This window comes from Prionailurus viverrinus, chromosome X, assembly GCF_022837055.1.
Source record: "Prionailurus viverrinus isolate Anna chromosome X, UM_Priviv_1.0, whole genome shotgun sequence".
Taxonomy (NCBI): Eukaryota; Metazoa; Chordata; class Mammalia; order Carnivora; family Felidae; genus Prionailurus; species Prionailurus viverrinus.
In genome coordinates this window covers 3,283,631-3,302,832 of record NC_062579.1, presented here as the reverse complement: position 1 = coordinate 3,302,832, position 19,202 = coordinate 3,283,631, and the positions used below count along the sequence as shown (strand labels likewise).

The following is a 19,202-nucleotide window of genomic DNA, read 5'->3' as shown; positions in this document are numbered from 1 at the left end:
TGGCTGGCACAGGGGGCCCGCCCTCTGGCACTGGAGGGTGTTTGTGAGCATCTCTGGTCTCAGCCCACGAGATGCCTGGGGACCTCTTCCCCATATGTAACAACCAGAAATGTCTCCAGACGTCGTCCAGAGTTCCCTGGGAGGAAAACTGCCCCGGCGGAGGGACAGTGAGCTGAGGTCCATCCCGGGCCCAGCTCAAACTTCCCTCCAAGCCTAATCAACAGTCAACACCATGAAAGAATCAAGAAGCAAGATGAATGGAGGGGAAATGGGCACATGTCCTGGGTCGTGTCATGGGTTCACTCGTCGGCCGAGTCCGGGAACTGAGTCCTTCACTGTCGAGGGAACTCCTTTCTCAGTTCCTACCTGTCCCAGGGGCCCTTGATGCAGGGTCCCCCGAGGCCGAACAAGACTCTATGCGATGAGCTCCTCCAGATCCTGAGCTAATTACTTCCCACATGTTCGGCACTGAGAGCCTGCCAAAACTCCATGACTACCCTGATTTTTCAGAAGGGGGAACTGAGGCACGAAGCCTATAATCGCCGCCTTCTCCCTCTCCTGTGGAAGGGCGGGTAAGGTTCACTAAGTCCAGCCTCACCACCTACCACCCGGCAAGCTCAACCAAGCACGCGAGTACTTGTTCTGAGGAAAGGGAAATCTGCAAAGACAGAAAGGAGATTAATGGCTGCCCGTGGCTGGGAGGTAGGAGCTGCGATTGATGGCAAATGGACACGAATGACCGTATTGAGGAATGAAAATCGATTAGGACGATGGCTACACAACTCCATAAATTTACTAAAAATCTTTGAGTCGTACGCTTAAAATGGGTGATTTTTATGGTATGTAATTTATACCTCAATATCGTGGTTTCAGAAAATCAACTAGATGTAAGTCACATTTAAAGTTCTACATTAAACACCACCGCAAGCGGGCGTCCACAGTAAGCAACCCAAAGGCACAGCAAACATCTACGGCAAACCCAAACAGAACACCGTAACTTCGGCACAGATTGCGGGGAGGGAAGGACAGCCCAACCTGAATCTACAATGCGTCCGAATCAATTCTCAGGACTAAATATGGCCCAACACTACCAGCTGCCCAACCCAGTGCTGTGGACAGAGAAATTCCACTGGGCCGAACATCTGGGCCATCAGAAACGCACACCAAAAAATATTCTTGTTGTCCGTGGGGCGCCTGGGTGGCTCAGTCAGTTAAGCATCCGACTTGAGCTCAGGTCGTGATCTCGTGGTCCATGGGTTTGAGCCCCGTGTCGGGCTCTGTGCTGACAGCTCAGAGCCTGGAGCCTGCTTCGGATTCTATGTCTCCCTCTCTCTCTGCCCCTCCCCTGCTCACGCTCTATCTCTCTCTCAAAAAATAAACATCAAAAAAATTTTTTTTTAATAATTCCTTGTTGTCCAAATAGAGAACATCCAACGGAAAAGCAAACACAAGGGGAAACAGAGGAGGTTGAATGTCTAGTGTTAGATACTCAGTGGCACCCAAACTTCCCTTAGGACAAATGTCCTGCAAAATAACGAGACCCCCTAGCTTATCCCTTTGCAGCCACAGAACACAGAAGCCACTAAGAAAATCAAAATTCACAAAGGAAACCTCCTTCTGTGTGCCATTTTATATTTAAACGTGGCTGGGAAATAAAAACAGACAGTCTCATTTCAAGTTCACTTTGAAAATACGTCCGGGATAATAAAAGAACAAAAATACAAAATGAAACAAGCAACTACTGAATACATGTGTACTGTACTGACGGAGATAAAAATGAAGTATTTCCATGAGCTAGTCTTACTCTATATTTAGTTTTAGTATACGAATGTAATTAACCAAGGTTATATAATTTTGCTAACATCAAACTTCCAATTATAAAGCTTCACACACAATTATTTGAACGACAGTTGCTTTTTTTTTTTTTTATTTCGGTGGAAAAATGAAGACAGGTAATTTTAATAACCCAATCTTCCCAAGGAAAAGTAACTGCCTTCCCTGATATAAATTATGTAAACGGTACTCCGACAAAACTATAAACTAATCTGTTTTTATATTCTCTTCCAAAGGTTGGTGTGCTCATACATTTAATGTTCTGGTGGCTTTTATCATTTGCCCTTACTATCTGTCTCCCTGCACCCCTGCTTCACACACCTAGGCCTCACGTTCTCAAAAACTATACGCAGATTTCCGCACCTCACTAGTGTCTGAGCTACACGTTTAGGGAACAGAAACAACTTGTGTGCGTGCCTCTAAAAACAGTCTCCCTTTACAGCCATCTTCTGAGACACAGCTCGAAAATATTCTGCAGGGTAATTTGGCAGACAAATCATCAAATGAATAATTACTAGTGTGTCACCCAAAAACAAAGAAGAGGACTCGGGATCAGAGCTGAAGTGATTCACTGGTGTCTGGTTGACCTACTTACAACACAAAGTCAAGACGTGGAAAGACGTGGACACAGCTCAAGGAGTCTGGCTGAGAGCAAAATACTTTAACTTCTCTTTCCTCTCCAAAGAGCAAGGTGCAGGGGCAGATAAAAGATAAAGCACATTCCCAGAGACACTAATTGTAACTAATCTACTATTGGCATTTGCACGTATCGATCTCCGGAGAAGAGAGACAAAGGTTTATAACATGGGAGAGACAAAGGTTTAGAAGAACACGACAGGAAAAAAAAATTCTACTTCCTGTTTCTCCTCTTTACAGTAGGTGCCTTCTGACTATTGCCATAAAGAGAAGCAATTTTTTTTAAGGAGATAAGTGTTTCAGTTTACCCAAAGACAAATGAACGTCTATGCAGATCCGTTAACAACACGTGGCATATCTGTCACGTGGCACGTAGAAATGAACAAGAAGCGTTAACCTGTAGGCTTTTGAATTCACTCGCAAGTCTCCCAGTTTCGTTTTACGTACAGACTTATACTGCAAATTCAGTATTCACAAAGGGAAAAATTGATGCGAACACCAAAAACTACACAGAAAAACCAAAGCTAACCTATCAACCATTTCAACTTAAACAAACAAAAAGGCTGATGTGGAAACCCTGCAACGACTTGCGGTTGACATTTAGTCTCATGAAAACCAAACCTTCAGCCTCCACAGCAAATGAGCTCAGACAAAAGACTTCAAGTGTGAGGAGGCGACTCTTGGTTCTCACCTCCATAGCTCACAGTGTGGTCTGAATCGTGAACTTAATTTTTTTAATGTTTATTTATTTTGAGAGAGTGTGCATGTGCTCAAGTGGAGGAGGGGCAGAGAGCGGGAGAGGGAAGGAGAGAGAATCTCACGCAGACTCTGCACTGTCAGCACAGAGCCAGACATGGAGCTTTATGCCACAAACGACATCGTGACCTGATCGGAAATCAAGAGCTGGATGCTCAACCGACTGAGCCATCCAAGGGCCCGGTGAATTTTTACCTTTACTCTCTGTAACACCAGCAGTACAGCATCAACTAAAGGGAGTTTTGTCTTTAAAACAAACAAAAAAAACAACCTCTATCATGAAATATTTCTGAAAATGTGTTAAACAACAACCGTGACCAATGAAACTTCTCTCTGGAAAAAGACCCAACAAGGAAACAGGCAGACTGAAGGTACCTAAGGACTTTCATCACAATCCTGTTCCTGCACCATCTCACGTTGGTTGTCTTCTAAGGTCTGAATCTCTTCAACAAGCCTGTTTCTCAGGAGCCCTGAGGGCAACCATCAATGAGTGCAGCTGATTTATAAACAGAATTAAGTGATTATGAAAACACTGCAGAGTCATGAAATGCGTAAAAAGCACAGCACGCACCTGCAGCGGAGATTCTGTCATCTGGTTCTAAAGCATGAATATTTTTTCAGCTTTTAAAACACACAAAATCCGGTAGATCCAAGCATGCACATATACACACACACTCTGGCAGCTAAAGCCAGAGGGGGGAATACATCTGTGTCCGGGGACCCATTCAGCAATGTCTAAATGTTCTTTCATTGCACATCCTAATCAGCGAAAAAGTTTCTAACGTGTGCCCCCAACTCACGTAATTTATTTATTAACTATACACAGCACTCAACCAATTACTACATGCATTTTTCACAGACCACAAAAACAGACATCTTCTAAGTATCAAGACACACAGAACGTGGACATTTTCAGTTTCTTCCTACGCCCTAATAAATCTCGCTGTGCACCTGCCCAGAGAACATGAAGTCGACTTGGGGAGGGCACTTTGGGAATTAAAACCTAACACTGCCCCCAACAAAATGTGGAGATTACTGGTTTCAAGGAAATGTACTCAGAAGCCCATGAAATTTATCAGAGACTCCCATGAAATTTATAAGGCAACTCTAATCTCCAAAGGCCTCTCACCTTGTTCTCATCTGGTCTACAATCATTTCTGTCATGCACTAGACACGTAAGATCATTAATTCTTATTTTCATCAACTTCAGAGCTGGGTGTACCTCCAATGTTGTTTCTCTTGGCGAGGGCTTTTCGAAATCATTTTGCTACAAATCCCTGGAAATGGGTGAAATTGGCACAGAATCACCCCTGCGTCTTAGAAACAAACCGAATGGGTATTTTCTCATAACCAAGTTAAAAGTTAAACCAAATCATGTCTCCCAGACTGATCTGTGACTGTCAGGAGCTGGCCATCACTGTTGTCAAGTCAGTAACTGTGAATGCTTGAGTCTTTACCAACACGAGTTGGCATTAAAGCTGTGTGGGTCTCAAGTGCCTGATAAGATTCTGCTGGAAAAAGAACCTAAGGCAGGGACCCAAGTTTAATCCGTTCCCCACACGAACCAAATGGTAGAGACATCAATTCTCAACTCAACTGCTTTTATCAAATACAACGTACCACTCCGCAACCACCTGGAACCCTACTTTTTTACAACCGCCTGGAACTTTATCAGTGCTGGGAATTAGGTTTGCATACGGATGCAACAGCATTCTGCACGGCATGACTTCGGTGACAGACTTCCTGTCCACGGTCTCGTTTCTCCTCTTCAAATGGATGTCAAGATTACAAGACAACTGGAGGAATAGCGCTGACCCGGTTAAGACTAAGTACTCCCTGCAACGCACCAGAACAGAGATCACTGCTCAGGGGTGCTGAATTTTTCTCCACTTCTTATGACCATTGATACGGTCCTACAGTATTAAAGCTTTTGTTATTTGTGATTTAATAAAATAGCATCGCATATAGTAAGCTTCTTTTTGTCCACATTTCCACCTACTGGGATATTCAAACAAGCGGAAACGTTTGCAGAACAGAACAATGCCAGAACTGAACCATACCAGATATTTGCACAGACTCTTGATCATAGGGAGAAATGCAGCGCTGTGAGAAATGAAGTGTCCCCTTAAACTCACTCCAACTTGGGTGATGCTGGTTACCTAGTTCTCAGTAGACTTTAGGAAAGTTTTCAATTTCTTAGAAAGTGGGAAGGTAATCAGGCTGGGGGGGGGGTGGGGAGCCCTTAACACCTCCCTCTGCGTCTGCACTCCCGTGGAGATTGATGGGAAAGTGCTCCACGATGGCCATCTAGGGTCATATTCTGGGTTCCGGGTTCCAGGGAAGCAACGAAGAAAACACACTTTCTTCAGAGCCTTCTGGCTGCATCCACCAGAGGGGGGAAGGGGGAATCACAAGAATTCAAAGCAGACAAAGTTTTCAAGGAATAAACACTGTGAATTTTACCATAAGCATTGTTTGTGCTTTACAATGTCTCTTGAGATTGGGAAACTACAAAACCCACACAAATTATTCAGAGTCACCCAACAGCCCAACATATTTTCTGATTTGATGTGTACTGTGTTAAGCAAAATATATAACTGAGTTATCAATGTTAAGTCAAAATCACCTATTTCGCTAGTGGATAGAGTGACAGTCAAAGCAGGGGACATAAACAAACACCAGTTTACTTATACTTTTTAACATAATCCTTAACCATTCTTTTAAAAAAAAATGGGGTAGGGGCGCCTGGGTGGCTCAGTCGGTTGGGCGTCTGCCTTCGGCTCAGGTCATGATCTCATGGTTTGTGAGTTTGAGCCCGAGTCACGCTCCATGCTGTCAGGCTCCATGGAACCTACTTGGGATTCTCTCTCTCCCTCTCTCTCTCTACCCCTCCCCTGCTCACGTGTGCACGTGCTCTCGCTCTCTCTCAAAATAAACTTTTTTTAAGTTTTAAGAAGATAGCTGCCCCAACACAGCAGTAATATCCGTTTTCCAAATTAAAATCTCCCCACAAGATAGAAGTCTCAAGATCAGCTCACCTGCGCTCTGACTCCACCTCTAGAGGTGAGGACGCGCACAGGTTTTAAATGATGTCACACAAGCAGGCGGACCACCCAGGGCAGGATCTGGCCAAAGCCAAACACCAAGCCCATTCCTCTAGAAAACATGCCATCTTCTATTAGACCACAAAAACTGAAATTACAGCCTAAAGCACAGGTCAACAACTACAGACACGCACAGACATAGGAATTCATTTTATTTCTACAACAAAGTGACGCAAATACAACTATATTTTTAGCTTTTCTTTTCCAATTACTACCCCCATTGGCAAAAAACGCAACAACTCCACGCGTGGGTCTTGTTTTTTGAAACTGAAGACAGGACTTTATAACTCACTGATACAGTTCACATACTAAGCGTGTTTGGGGGGTGAGGCAGAAATAGTCAGGAAACGTTTTTCTGAAAGTGCATCAGAAAACATCCCATTTCGACTCATCTGGCGGCGAGGACTAACCAGTACAGGAAAAGAGCAGAAGATCTTTGGCTGCCCCAACAAGACACCTGGTATCCTTACTCCGTGGCTTCCTACAAATATTTTTAAAAAAAATTTTTTTTTTTTTAACGTTTATTTATTTTTGGCACAGAGAGAGACAGAGCATGAACGGGGGAGGGGCAGAGAGAGAGGGAGACACAGAATCGGAAGCAGGCTCCAGGCTCTGAGCCATCAGCCCAGAGCCCGACGCGGGGCTCAAACTCACGAACCGCGAGATCGTGACCTGAGCCGAAGTCGGACGCTCAACCGACTGAGCCACCCAGGCGCCCCCAAATATTAAGAAGCAGTAAGGGTTTCTTCTCCCTGCTTTCGATAATACCCACAGTGCAAACCCTGCTGTTCTGAGGCAAACACACAGGCCCATGTGTGCAAAAGTGTGAAGTTCATGTGCCATCAGAGAGAAACACAAAGGAAGGTGCTGGGAGAGTGGAAGGGTTTTCCATAAGGCATCTGATCCAGAGTTGAAACGCAATTACCAAGACCCAGTGGGCAGAGCTGTTGGGTGAGCACTTCAGTTAGTGGTGGGGGGCCGGGTGACTATGGAGGGAAGCACAAGTGCCTTTGGGGTGATAGACTTGTACCGTACCCATCTTTTGGTGTTGGTTACACAAAGCTACGCGTGTAGCGAAATTCACAAAACTGTACACAGGAAGAGAGGATAATCAATCTTGTAGAATGATACGAAAAATTAAATATAAAGACATATATATAAGCAGCAGTGAAATTTAACTTAAGGTGGGGAGGGGGTGGGGAGGAAGAGATAAGAAAGAGGAAGCAAGCGCTGGAGACCATCATAACTAATAAAGATGCATTTGCACACCCAATTCCCAACCTCGGAGTGGAGGAAGGTATCGGCAGGCGGGGCTCCAGGCAGGGTAATAATCCTATCTCCTTTAATGCCACAAGCCTGAGAAATAGATTCTATTTTCTCTCTCTCTAAATGAGAAAACTAATGCTAGAGAAAGAAACTGATCTGCCCAAAGAGGCGGGCAGCGCAAGGCAAGCTGTCCACAGACGAAGCTCCCCCCACAGCTGCGTCACCTGACCCAGGGCCACCAAGGGCCCAGAAGACACCCGTGCAGGCCAGGCCCGGTGCTCCTCTGGGGTCACTGGCGGGCTCTGGATGACCAGACACGCAGCAGGACCGGACTCTAGACACTAACAGGGCACCTCTTCCAGGGGATCCTTGGAAAATGTAGATCCATGTCTGGCTGCCCCGGTTTGTGAAGTTTGAGAGTCAGAGAAGGGATGGACACAGAGACAGCACCGAGTCCCGAGAGCGGCCGAAACTTCACTCACTCGCCCCCACGCTCACGAGCTTCTGCACAGCCTGTAGTACTGGGATAACTTCAACTCCAGGGTGACCCCCATGTCACTGCATAAACACGAGACAGGTGCCATTTTTTCCACAATAAGTAGCGTCAGTACACAGAAGCTGACCCAAAGTAAGACCTAGCAAATGCACGACATCCATAGAACCAAGAGGAAAAAGTCCAGAAACACGCCTTCAAGAAACACCTGCATCTGGGGTCTCTGAACTCCTGGTGTTGAGGCGGAGCTTGGGCAACGACACGACATGACACGACACCGCACACGCGTGCGCACACACACACACACACACACACACACACACACACGGCCCTCCTGGTCTTTTCATTCCATCTTCGAAGTGCACTCAGCCTGTCTCCTCTTCCCCTGTGAGCACTGCAAACTTCCTGTCTCAATCTGCCAAAGGATGTAATTCACTTCCTAACAGATTCCCAAAACGGACAGGTGTGCCTGGAGAACACAGAACGTGACGGGCGCCTGGGTGGCTCAGTCGGTTAAGCATCCGACTCTTCACTTCGGCTCAGATCGTGATCTCATACAGGGTTCATGAGTCGAGCCCCACACAGGCCTCTGTGCTGGCAGTGCAGAACCTGCTTGGGATTCCCTCTCTCTGCCCTCCCCAGCTTGTACTCTCTCAAAATAAAAACCTAAAAACAAACAAAGAAAAAAAGGGAACACAGAACTTGATACACAGGTTTTTCTTGGTACCCACCTTCCCCCCCCCCCCCCCGCCCCCTACTCTTTCTCCAACAGGATTGTATGCTGTTTAATCCAGGGTTGGTGTCCCCACCTGGGCACCACTGGCATTTGGGTGCCCATCATTCCTCATGGTGGGGACTGTCCTGTGCAATGTAGGCTATTCGGCAGCATCCACAGACCGCCCCCCCCCCTGCCCCCTGCAGATGCCAGGAGCACCACCATGCCCTTCCCCCAAGCCGTGACAACTGAAAACGTGTCTAGACATTGCCAAACACCTTTGAAAGTAGGAGGCTGAAATGCCCTGAGAACCGTGAGTTCATTCAAGATCCTAGAGCTGAGGGCTCCAAGCCCAGTTCCCATAAAGCACCCCCTGCCTTCACCTCAGAAGACGTTCCTTTCTTTTGCACCTGTGTATCATCCCATCGCCACCTCTGCTCTCGTCCGCCAAGAACAAACATAAGCAAAAGAAATGGCACCCGGCTTCCTCTGCGAAATTAAAAAACATCTTTGCCAGTGTATTAACTTTAAATTTGCCCCAATTTTGTCTTTTTTTACTGGGTTCCAGGACACGTCTGCAGTCTTCACTCACAGCAGATTCTCAATAAGCATTTAACAGCAGCGATATGGGGACAAACCTGTCCACTCAAGTGAACACAACCATGTATTTCTTTTAATGTTTGTTTATTTTTGTGAGAGAGAGTGCGAGCCGGGAAGGGGCAGACAGAGAGGGGGACAGAGGACCCGAAGTGGGTTCTGTGCTGACAAGAGCGAGACCAATGTGGGGCTGGAACCCCTGAACCACAAAATCACGACCTGAGCCAGATGCTCAACCGACTGAGCCACCCAGGGGCCCCAAGTGAACACGACCGTCTTTAGTCAAGTTCCCTGCACCCTGGTCACAAAGCCACCCGGGGAAGCGAATTCCCTGATGGCTGCGTTTTTCCCCTGAGGTTTTGAACTCATTTTGTCAGATGAGGCTCTCTTTGCCTACATAAACATGTTGACTTCGCCAGTCCCTTCCCACATCCAGTTTTTATTTTGGCTTTGTTGCGTCTCATCTGGCTGATCTGGCCAGCGTAGTTTGGTCAAACCCCAGGGAAAGGATGTGGGGCGTGGGGGAAGGCCGAGGAGGGCAAGACCCGAGGGGGAAACTCACATCCAGTCTCCCACTCAAGAGGTCAGTTACTTCCTTCAATACTAAAAATAGTTGGGGGGGGGGGTAGTTTATCTCCAAGTTACAAAAAAAAGTGTTTAGAAAATGACTTTAGCTGTGTCTCCCACTCTCTCTGCCCCTCCCCCGTTCATGCTCTGTCTCTCTCTGTCCCAAAAAATAAATAAACATTGAAAAAAAAAAATTAAAAAAAAAAAAATGGGGCACCTGGGTGGCGCAGTCGGTTAAGCGTCCGACTTCAGCCAGGTCACGATCTCGTGGTCCGTGAGTTCGAGCCCCGCGTCGGGCTCTGGGCTGATGGCTCAGAGCCTGGAGCCTGTTTCCGATTCTGTGTCTCCCTCTCTCTCTGCCCCTCCCCCGTTCATGCTCTGTCTCTCTCTGTCCCAAAAAATAAATAAACGTTGAAAAAAAAAATTAAAAAAAAAAAAAAAAAAAAAGAAAATGACTTTAGCCTTGCTTCCCAATTGAAACTATATTTTAAAAGTCTTTAGGGGCAGGGTGCCTGGGTGGCTCAGTCAGTTGAGAGTCAGACTTCAGCTCAGGTCCTGATCTTCTGGTTCATGAGTTAGAGCCTGACAGCGAGGAGCCTGCTTGGGATTTCTTCTCCATCTCTGTCTCTCATTCTCTCCCTGCCCCTCTCCACTTGTGAATAAGTGCTTCCTCTAGGGGGAAAAAAAAAAAAAAAAAAAAAAAACCTTTAAAAAATAAAAGTCTTTTTTTTTTAAATTATTTTTTAACATTTACTTTTGAAAGAGCGCTAGCGGGAGTGGGGGGCAGGGAGACAGGGAGACACAGAATCTGAAACAGGCTCCAGGCTCCAAGTTGTCAGCACAGAGCCCGACTCGCAGCTCGAACTCAGGGCTCAAACTCGTGAACCGCGAGATGACCTGAGCTGAAGTCAGATTCTCAACCGACTGAGCCACCCAGGTACCCCTATAAACAAAAGTCTTCAGGGGTGAAAGGCCAACAACTTATTCTATGTTCCACGTTATTTTTTTTTTTTTTAAGAGGGGAAGAGAGGGCAAATGCCAGGATTAGGAAACCACCGCTGAGACAGCGTCCTGTCGCACCAAAGAGCCATCGGGGCTGCGGTCTAGGCTAGATCGGCCTGCCAGTGCCTCGTGCGCAGACCCCAGGAATCCAGACCCCCCAGCGGGAAGTAGGCAGGGGGCAGCCCCAGGTGAGCTGAGCTGAGCTGCTCACCGGCCCACCAGGTAACTGAGAATCAGAAGGCTTCTGTGGGCCTGGCCTCCTCCTGCGTAGACCCTTCTCCCACCTCTGGAAGACAATCAGGGACATCCTAGGTATTTGTAAGTACTTTCTGCCAAAAGCTGATGGGTCAAGCCAGAGCCCTGAAGAAACAAAAATAAGTGAGTACAAATGGCAGAAAGGTGATCTGGGAAGTCACCTCTCTCTCTGGCAGACACAAAATTGGTTTTCCCCCCACCCTCATTTACAAATAAAATTTCTAGCCAATTACTATAAAAAATACAAAGAGCTGTGCAAAGATCACAGCAACTAATAAAAATAACATCCTGACTCAGGGACCTGGTGTACAGGAAACAGCTAGTACTCAGCCATTAAAAAAAAAAAAAAAAAAAAATACTCTGACGATTGTGAAATCTCACTCTGTTGGAAGGATTCCTTATCTGCCTTTTTAATACGGAAGATTTTGACCTCAAGAGACTGAACCTCAAAACTAAGACTTATCACGGGGGTGGGGGGCTGAAAGCCTGTGGTATCCACAGCAAACAGAGGCTAAAACACATCACACATGGCCGCACCTTCAATCACCCACACAGGGCCTCACCGATGCTGACAAGTTGGGCTCCACCATCCCAAGGACAGTCCCCACCATCCGCTTAGGCAGGCATCTTGGGGCCTGGCTAATGGCTATACCTTTCTTCAGGTGGGAAAAAGGACGCACGGAGATGAGAGGCTACCGGCCTCACCCAAGGTTAAACACTCAGTGGGAGACTCGGGCTTGCGGTTCCGGTTTTCTAATTCAGAACTGGTCCAAAGCACCTCAATCCAAAATTGCTGTCAATTTCAGATCAAGATTCCATTCACTGGGGGTGCCTGGCTGGCTCAGTTGGTAGAGCGTTCGACTCTTGATCCCAGGGGGTGAATTCAAGCCCCACATTGGGCATGAAGCCTACTTTAAAAAAAAAAAAAAAAAAAAGAAAAGAAATAACAATCCATTCACTGAAATCACTTTCCTGGGTAAATCATAGCTGAAATGGGTCTTTCATTTTTTTTTAAAGGTTTATCTGTGAATTATTTCAAATTTTAACAACCTCTCCCCTCCCCCTACATAAAGTACACCAACTTTTATCAATATTTCCTTGCAGTAACTATAGAGTAGCACCCTCTAAGAAAACTTTCCGCATGTCCTGTGCTGTCTCATATAGTGGTCACTGGCCACAGGCATCTACCGAGCATGTGAGTTATCGCTACAGGAACTCAACAGAATTGTTTATTTTATTTAGTTTTAATTAACTTGAATCTAAATATTCACATGTGGCTAGTGCTTACTATACTGGACAGTGAAACCATAGAAAGCAGTCCCTCCGCTGTGGTCGATGTTTCTTGACTCACTGGAGCCCCTGGGCCTGTATCTCTGAACAGATTTCAATGTACGTTCTCGTTCGTGAATGCGTGCATGTCATTTAAGGAACTTTAGGTCTCCAAATGTGAAAATTCGTGCTAGGTAAACAGGAAAACAGGAACTCCAAGCATAAGAGCTGGGCTTCAAGAATCAGACAATCCTCCCTCCCCTAAATGTTAGCAACTCAGTGTCCCCTACAGCAGGATGGCAAGAAGTACCACACACAGGGCATCAAGTGCCTGTAAAATCCTCAGTGCGTGGCCTTCAGGTAACGCGTAGACAATTATTCGATTTGCACAACAGGAACAACTAAAATTTACAGGCAACTTTATAGTTTCCAGAAAACATACACACACACGTTCTTTCTTTCTCTCCCTCCCAGCACTCAATGAGCACCAGGATTTCAAGTCTCAGTTCTGCACACATAGAAAGGACACTCGGAAAAGTTGCAGACCTTCAAGGTCAGCAGCAGAGTGTTAAGAGGGTGGACCCTTTCGCTACTTCAAGCCAAATGGGGACATAGGCTGGTTTCTAGCCAAGCAAGGTGTCCTGACAGAGCTGGGTCCAAGGGCTCTGTCCACCTCTCTTCAGGCTCTGGAGCCCACTGAACCCCTCCTAAGGGCCCATTCAGGCAAACTCCTGATGGAGAAGTTTGCCCATTCAGGCAAACATCACACGGAGGAGGGAGCCCGAAGTTCCCACAGGTAGGGATGAGATTCAACACTAACCTCGACAGCACCTGCGCACCATCCTTCCCCAACCCCCTAACACATGCAAACATTCAGGAGCACTGAGGTTTGGGAAATTTAAATGGGGGTGTTGATAATTACTGGACCGACCAAGCTGCGGATAAAAGCAGAAAGAAAAGCCAATCCCAGAGGATCCACTGACACTGGCCCCACAGGGCACGCCACCAAACAAAATACCCAAAATCTCCCATTTTTGTCCCACAGATGCACATTTCATTTAAGAGCTGGAATCTCCTTAAGGGCCATTTTAACAACTGGGTCAAACGATGAACTTCAACTTTTATCCCTGGATTAGTTATCCAGCTGGGTGGTTTTCCAGGACGATCTGCAGCACATTTGAAACGTTAACATCCTTTAAAACTAAAGTGTCATCTCGACGTCTTAATTGTGCCAAACTCAACATTCTTGCCTACGCCCCCCCCCCCAATCATGTCTTTTCCAAGAATGACTAGTTGTAAACTTTTCATAAAATCGTCAAGAGCCATTTGCTACCCGGAAACCAACGCTCGGGACCTGAGGAGGGCTCTCCCCCGTCTCAGTTAGAGTCCCGCCCCTCCCCTTCCAGGTTAAACTAGGGACTCAGGCGGCACTTAGGGAGAAAAACAGCCAGAAGTCGGGTAAAGCCACATGTGACAATGCAAACCAGAAACAGTCGAGGATGCGATAGCAAGCGAGTTTTTGTTTCTTTCTGGGTTCTGCTCCACAAAATTACCGACTAAGAGGAGGAAAACACACACACACACACCACCGACTCTAACTTTGTGGAATTTCCAGGGCAGTTGGCTCGGAGAATGCCAGGCCGTGCAGAGAGTCCGGGCCGAGGCCTGACCGCGCGCGCAGGCGACGCACGTGAAGTCCAGGCCCTACCCGAGCGCGGGCGGGCCTCTAGCGACCCCAAATTGTCATATACCAGACGGTCACCCACACCCGAAGGCACACCCCCACGCCGTTCCGAGCACCGCCCCCCCATAGGGATAGTCCCCATGGAGTGCACAGCTCAACACACTGAAGGGGGGCCACCCCTCCCCCCTCCACCCCCTACCCCTCCCGTCCCCCACCCACCCCCCCCCACCCCCCGCCGCCGAGCCCGGGAGCAACAGGTCTGCACCCTCTCCAGGCCGCACTCGGCAGACCCCGCCTGACCAAGGGCGCCCCCCGCCCTCCACCCACCGATGTCGCCCCTAGCCAGGTCCCCTCGCTCGGGCCGGGGAGCTCCCGACTTCCTTGACAGTTTCTGCTTCTCGGAAACTGAGCGGCCGCCAGGCCCGCGCCGCCGCCTCGCCCGCCACTCACTCCACCGCGCGCCGCCGCGCTTCCAGCCGGTCCCGGGCGGGCTGGCCGGCGCCCGGGGATGAATGGGGCGCCCCTCCCCCACGGGGGGATCCCGCGGCGGCGCAGGTTCGCCCCGCCAGCCCCAGAAGACACAGACAAAGAGGCGCCGGGGGACAGCCCGAGCGCTTCCCCAAACTTACCGGCCGCCTCCCCTCCCCAAACAGAGCCCCCCCACCCCCCGCGCGCCAGCCTCCGCCCGCCCCCGACGCGCCGGCACTTTGGGGAGCGGCCACATCGGGGTATTGTTCAGCCTGCAGGGAGCGCGCCGCACCCCTGCCCGAGCCCCGGGGACAGTTGGGGACCTGCCCCTCCAGAGCCCCGGCGGCGGGCGGAGCGTGCGGGCGCCCCGAGCCGCCCGCCAGCACCCCCCCACCCCCACCGGAGAAGTTTGCGCCCCCTGCCCCGCGCCCGGCCGGCCGAGCCCCGCGCACTCACCTCGCCGCCGGCAGCGCAACTTGTGGCGGCGCCGCCGCGCTCCGAGCCTCCCTGCCGCCGGCCGTCGCCGAGCCCGGGCCGTGCCGCGGCCGAGGAGGGCCCGGCGCCCCGGAGCAGCCTCGCGCCGCCCCCGGGCCGCCCCCGCCCCGCCGCCGCGAGTCCCCGAGAGGCGCGGGCGCTGGAAAGTTTCGGGTGCCGAATGGCGGCCGAGGGCGCTGCGGCGGCGGCGGGGCGGGGGCGCTGGCGGCTCCTCGCTCCCGAGAGCGGAGAGTGGGGGGGGCTGGGGCGGGAGCGGCGGCGGCGGCGGCGAGAGAGGGCGGGACGGCGGGAGGGACCGGCACGGGCAGTGACCTCCGCCGGGGCGGGGGAACGGCCGCCAGCGCGCCGACCCCGGCCGGGAGGACTGCCAGGGGGGCCGCCTACGCCGCCCCGGCCGGCCCCTCCCCCCAAGGCCAGGGCCCCGGGGGGGGGGGGGGCGGGGGTGGGAAGGGGAGCGCGCCCCACCCCCCCCAGCCCGTCCCCTCCCCCACGGGCGGGGGAGGGGAACCCGCGTCCATTCGGCCCCGCCCCTGAGCCCTGGGGGGGCCCAGTCCCAAGCCTGCCCCTCCCCCACGGCCGGGGGAGGGGCCTCCAGGGCCGCCCCTCCCCCCACGCTGAAGGGGGTGAGAGTCCGCGCCCCCACGCAGCTTCTAGAGAGGCCGGGCGTCCCAATCCGGCCCCTCCCTCACGATGGGGGAACCTGCGACCCTACACCGCCCTCAAGTCTAAACTCTGCCCTCGCCCCCACGCCTAGGGTGGGTGAGGGGAACCCGGGCCTCTCCCTTTCCCAGTGGCCTCCCTGGGAGATGAAGGGAACACGGGCCTACCCCCACGCAGTCCTATTCCCAAACCCAGCCTTTCCCCCACTACCCAGAGGGTACAGGAATCCGGGCCACCACCCCCGCGGTTTCCAGGGGGGAGGGGAACCCAAGCCACTGCTAGTGTGTTACCCTCCCCCACCTCAAAGCAGCAGCTACTCAGCTACCCTAACAGCCCCGCAACCTGCCCGAGGGTGCATCTCTCTCAAAACCGGCGGCTTAGAGGACACCCCAAAAGCCTCTTCCCCCTCCCAAAAAAGTGGGGGCTCAGGCGGAGCCTCGACCTTTGCAAAACACCTCCCGGGAAAATCCAGAAATGCTCGTGGAGAAAGAAACTCAGACACACGAAGGTGGAGGCCAGGACCTCGGGTGTGGGGGCCTCTGGAGTTGGGGGTACCTGGGCCCTGGGGCCTTCTCACTGCCGACCCCCACCCCACCCCACCCCACCCATAGGCTTTGCAAAGGGTTTTACGTTGCTGAGGCTTACTTGGCCCAGCCCCAGTGCATTAAAGTCCCCAGAGCTCCTTCCTCCCCTCCAGTTTGGAGACCCCTGACCACCACCCGCGTCCCTTAATTCAATTAATCAGATAACCGCGCCCACCACCCAGTACTTCGGGGTCTGCTTTGTTGAATATTTTAAGATAAGTTTGCCCCTCCCTTTGGGGTATAAAGAGCTTTGCGCTAAGAGCTCAGTACACTCAGCATTTTAAACCGTAACCTCACTTGCTCCTTTCTGGGACACTGGACCATTTGTTGTTCAGGTTGTAGGCGCGGGGGGACTGGGGGGGGGGGGGGCGCCGGAGGTGAGTTTTTAAGGGGCTGGACCTCCATCAAAAAGGCGGACCTAAAAATCACCCGGCCAAATATTGCTGTCAAACGTCAATGATGTAAAACGACTGTTGCAACACCATTATTAGAGCACATCAATAAAAAATACACACTTACACAGTCTCCATAATTGTGAATCAGCAGAATAGATTGGGTCTTATTATGTATCAGTTGCCAATCAAGGCCCCCCAAAAGGACGTGGTGGGGCCTTCCCTTGAGCCTGCCCTTCGTTGCTCCCCGGCTCCCTGGGCTTGTGCGGACTGATGCTGAGGTATTACATGCAATCGAAAAACCAAGGGTGCAATTGAAAGCCCGAGCAAGCTCATGATGCAACCCTGCCCGGGTTACACGTGCTTCCCTTCCCCCACAGCCTGCTGGTGGGAGCGCTGCGTTTTTTCCGCCTGTAGGGTCACATTGTGGTTGATTGATTCTCCTTTCGCCTTGCTCAGTCATTCAGATTTGGAAAGTAAATAACAAGTTGACATCATTACAGCTCTCGGCTTTACGGGGACGCGGCCCTCGGCTACCGCACACTCTCGAGTAGCCGCGCAGCCAAACGAGCCCTCTGGCTTGCTGGGCCTGCCTGTCGTTGGTTGCTTGGAAATTCCGAACTAAACCTGGTGAAAAGTCCTCTTTGTATGTTTTGATTAGTTGGCAGGTGCCAATCATTTAAAGTACAGGAAAGTGGTGGAAATCCTCCAAACTATGACCGGTGTTAACCAATTTTCACAGCTGGTCTTCGGTAACTAACAAAGCAAGCGAGCTCAGAATCCATCTTGTCTCTTTGGTAACATCCCAAAGGTCTTCTTGTAAGTTAGGAGCCTAGCTTATTTTAGGACCCCTAAGGGACTTTGTAAGACCTCAGACAGGAAAATAGACCGCCTACGTTTATCATGATAAACTGATACTCCCCTTTCTGAAATACCAGAGGGGTGGTAGGTAGGTGGCAAATTAGACTATTTTATTCAATGTGTTTTGCAGTTTTTTTCAAATGTGCGTCCTATATGGTGGGAGGAAACAAGGAAAACAGGAAATAAACTAGAGCGGGAGAGGAGTTATTGCCTTGTGATAAAAGTGAAGGTATACTGGGGGGAGGGAGGGGAGCTGTGAGCAGCAGTGATTCCAGCAGGTATCCAGGGCACAAGATCTATATTCCAAACAATTATTTTTGGTTGCTGACTGGAGGTTGCTGACAAGAGTCTGCTTGCACCAAATGCTATCCGTATTCCCCCCCAAAACAGCAGACAAAATTTTCATTAAAAGGCAGGAGAAGCCAACCCAGATAGGCTGAACTAATTTGGCAAAGGAGCAAAGGCATTTTAATGGAGAAAGAATATCCTTTTTAACAAATGGTTCTAGAAAATTGGACATCCATATGCAAAAAAATAGTAGTAATAATCTAGCCAGAGACCTTATGCTTTTCACAAAAACTGACTCAAAATGAATCATACGTCTAAATGTAAAAAGCAAAACTATAAAACTTCTAGGAGATAACATAGGAGAAAATCTACGTGACCTTGAGATTAGCAATGAGTTTTTTGTTTTTATTTTAATTTTTTAATGTTTATTTTTGAGAAAGAGAGAGGATGAATGAGAGAGAGGGGGAGAGAGAGAGGGAGACACAGAATCCGAAGCAGGCTCCAGACTCTGTGCTGTCAGCAGAGCCTGACGTGGGGCTTGAGCTCACGAACTGGGAGATCGTGACCTGAGCCTAAGTCAGATGCTCAACTGACTGAGCCACCCAGGCACCCCAAGGAATGAGTTTTTAGATACAACATCCAAAACATGACCCATGAAAGAAAAAAATTGGTAAGCCGAACTTCATCAAAATCTAAAACATCTGCTCTACAAATCCACTGTTAAGAGAATGAAAAGACAAGTGATAGACTGGGAGAAAATATTTGCAAAATCCATATCTAATAAAGGATTGTGTCCAAGATATACAAAGAACTCTCAGAGCTCAACAACAAGAAAACAACCTAATTTTAAAATGGCAACATATCTGGAGATCTCTCACCACAGAGATAATACGAATGGAAAATAAGCATATGAAAAGATGCTGACATATATCACTAGGAAATTGCACATTAAAAAAAAATACCCTTGGGGCGCCTGGGTGGCTCAGTCGGTTGAGCCTCCGACTTCGCTCAGGTCACGATCTCACAGTCCGTGAGTTCGAGCCCCGCATCAGGCTCTGTGCTGACAGCTCAGAGCCTGGAGCCTGCCTCAGATTCTGTGTCTCCCTCTCTCTCTGGCCCTCCCCTCGTTCATGCTCTGTCTCTCTCTGTCTCAAAAATAAATAAATGTTAAAAAAAAATTTACAAAAAAAAAATACCCTCATACATCTATTAAAGTCACCCCCTCGACCCAAAAAATGACAACACCAAATGCTAACAGGTTGAGAAACAACAGGAAC

The 19,202-nt window shown here is 49.6% G+C and overlaps 1 protein-coding gene across 2 annotated transcripts in view; it reads right to left on the bottom strand.

Annotated features, from left to right (window-relative positions):
- TBL1X (transducin beta like 1 X-linked) overlaps positions 1–15,250 on the bottom strand; it is a 234,053-nt gene extending 218,803 nt beyond the window's left edge. The window contains exon 1 of one of the 2 annotated variants that reach the window (XM_047843777.1): positions 15,102–15,250. The gene's annotated coding sequence lies outside the window, so the exon portion shown is untranslated. The remainder of the gene's footprint in view (positions 1–15,101) is intronic. The other variant, XM_047843778.1, reaches the window with a different exon arrangement.
- Between the last annotated feature and the right edge of the window lie 3,952 nt (positions 15,251–19,202).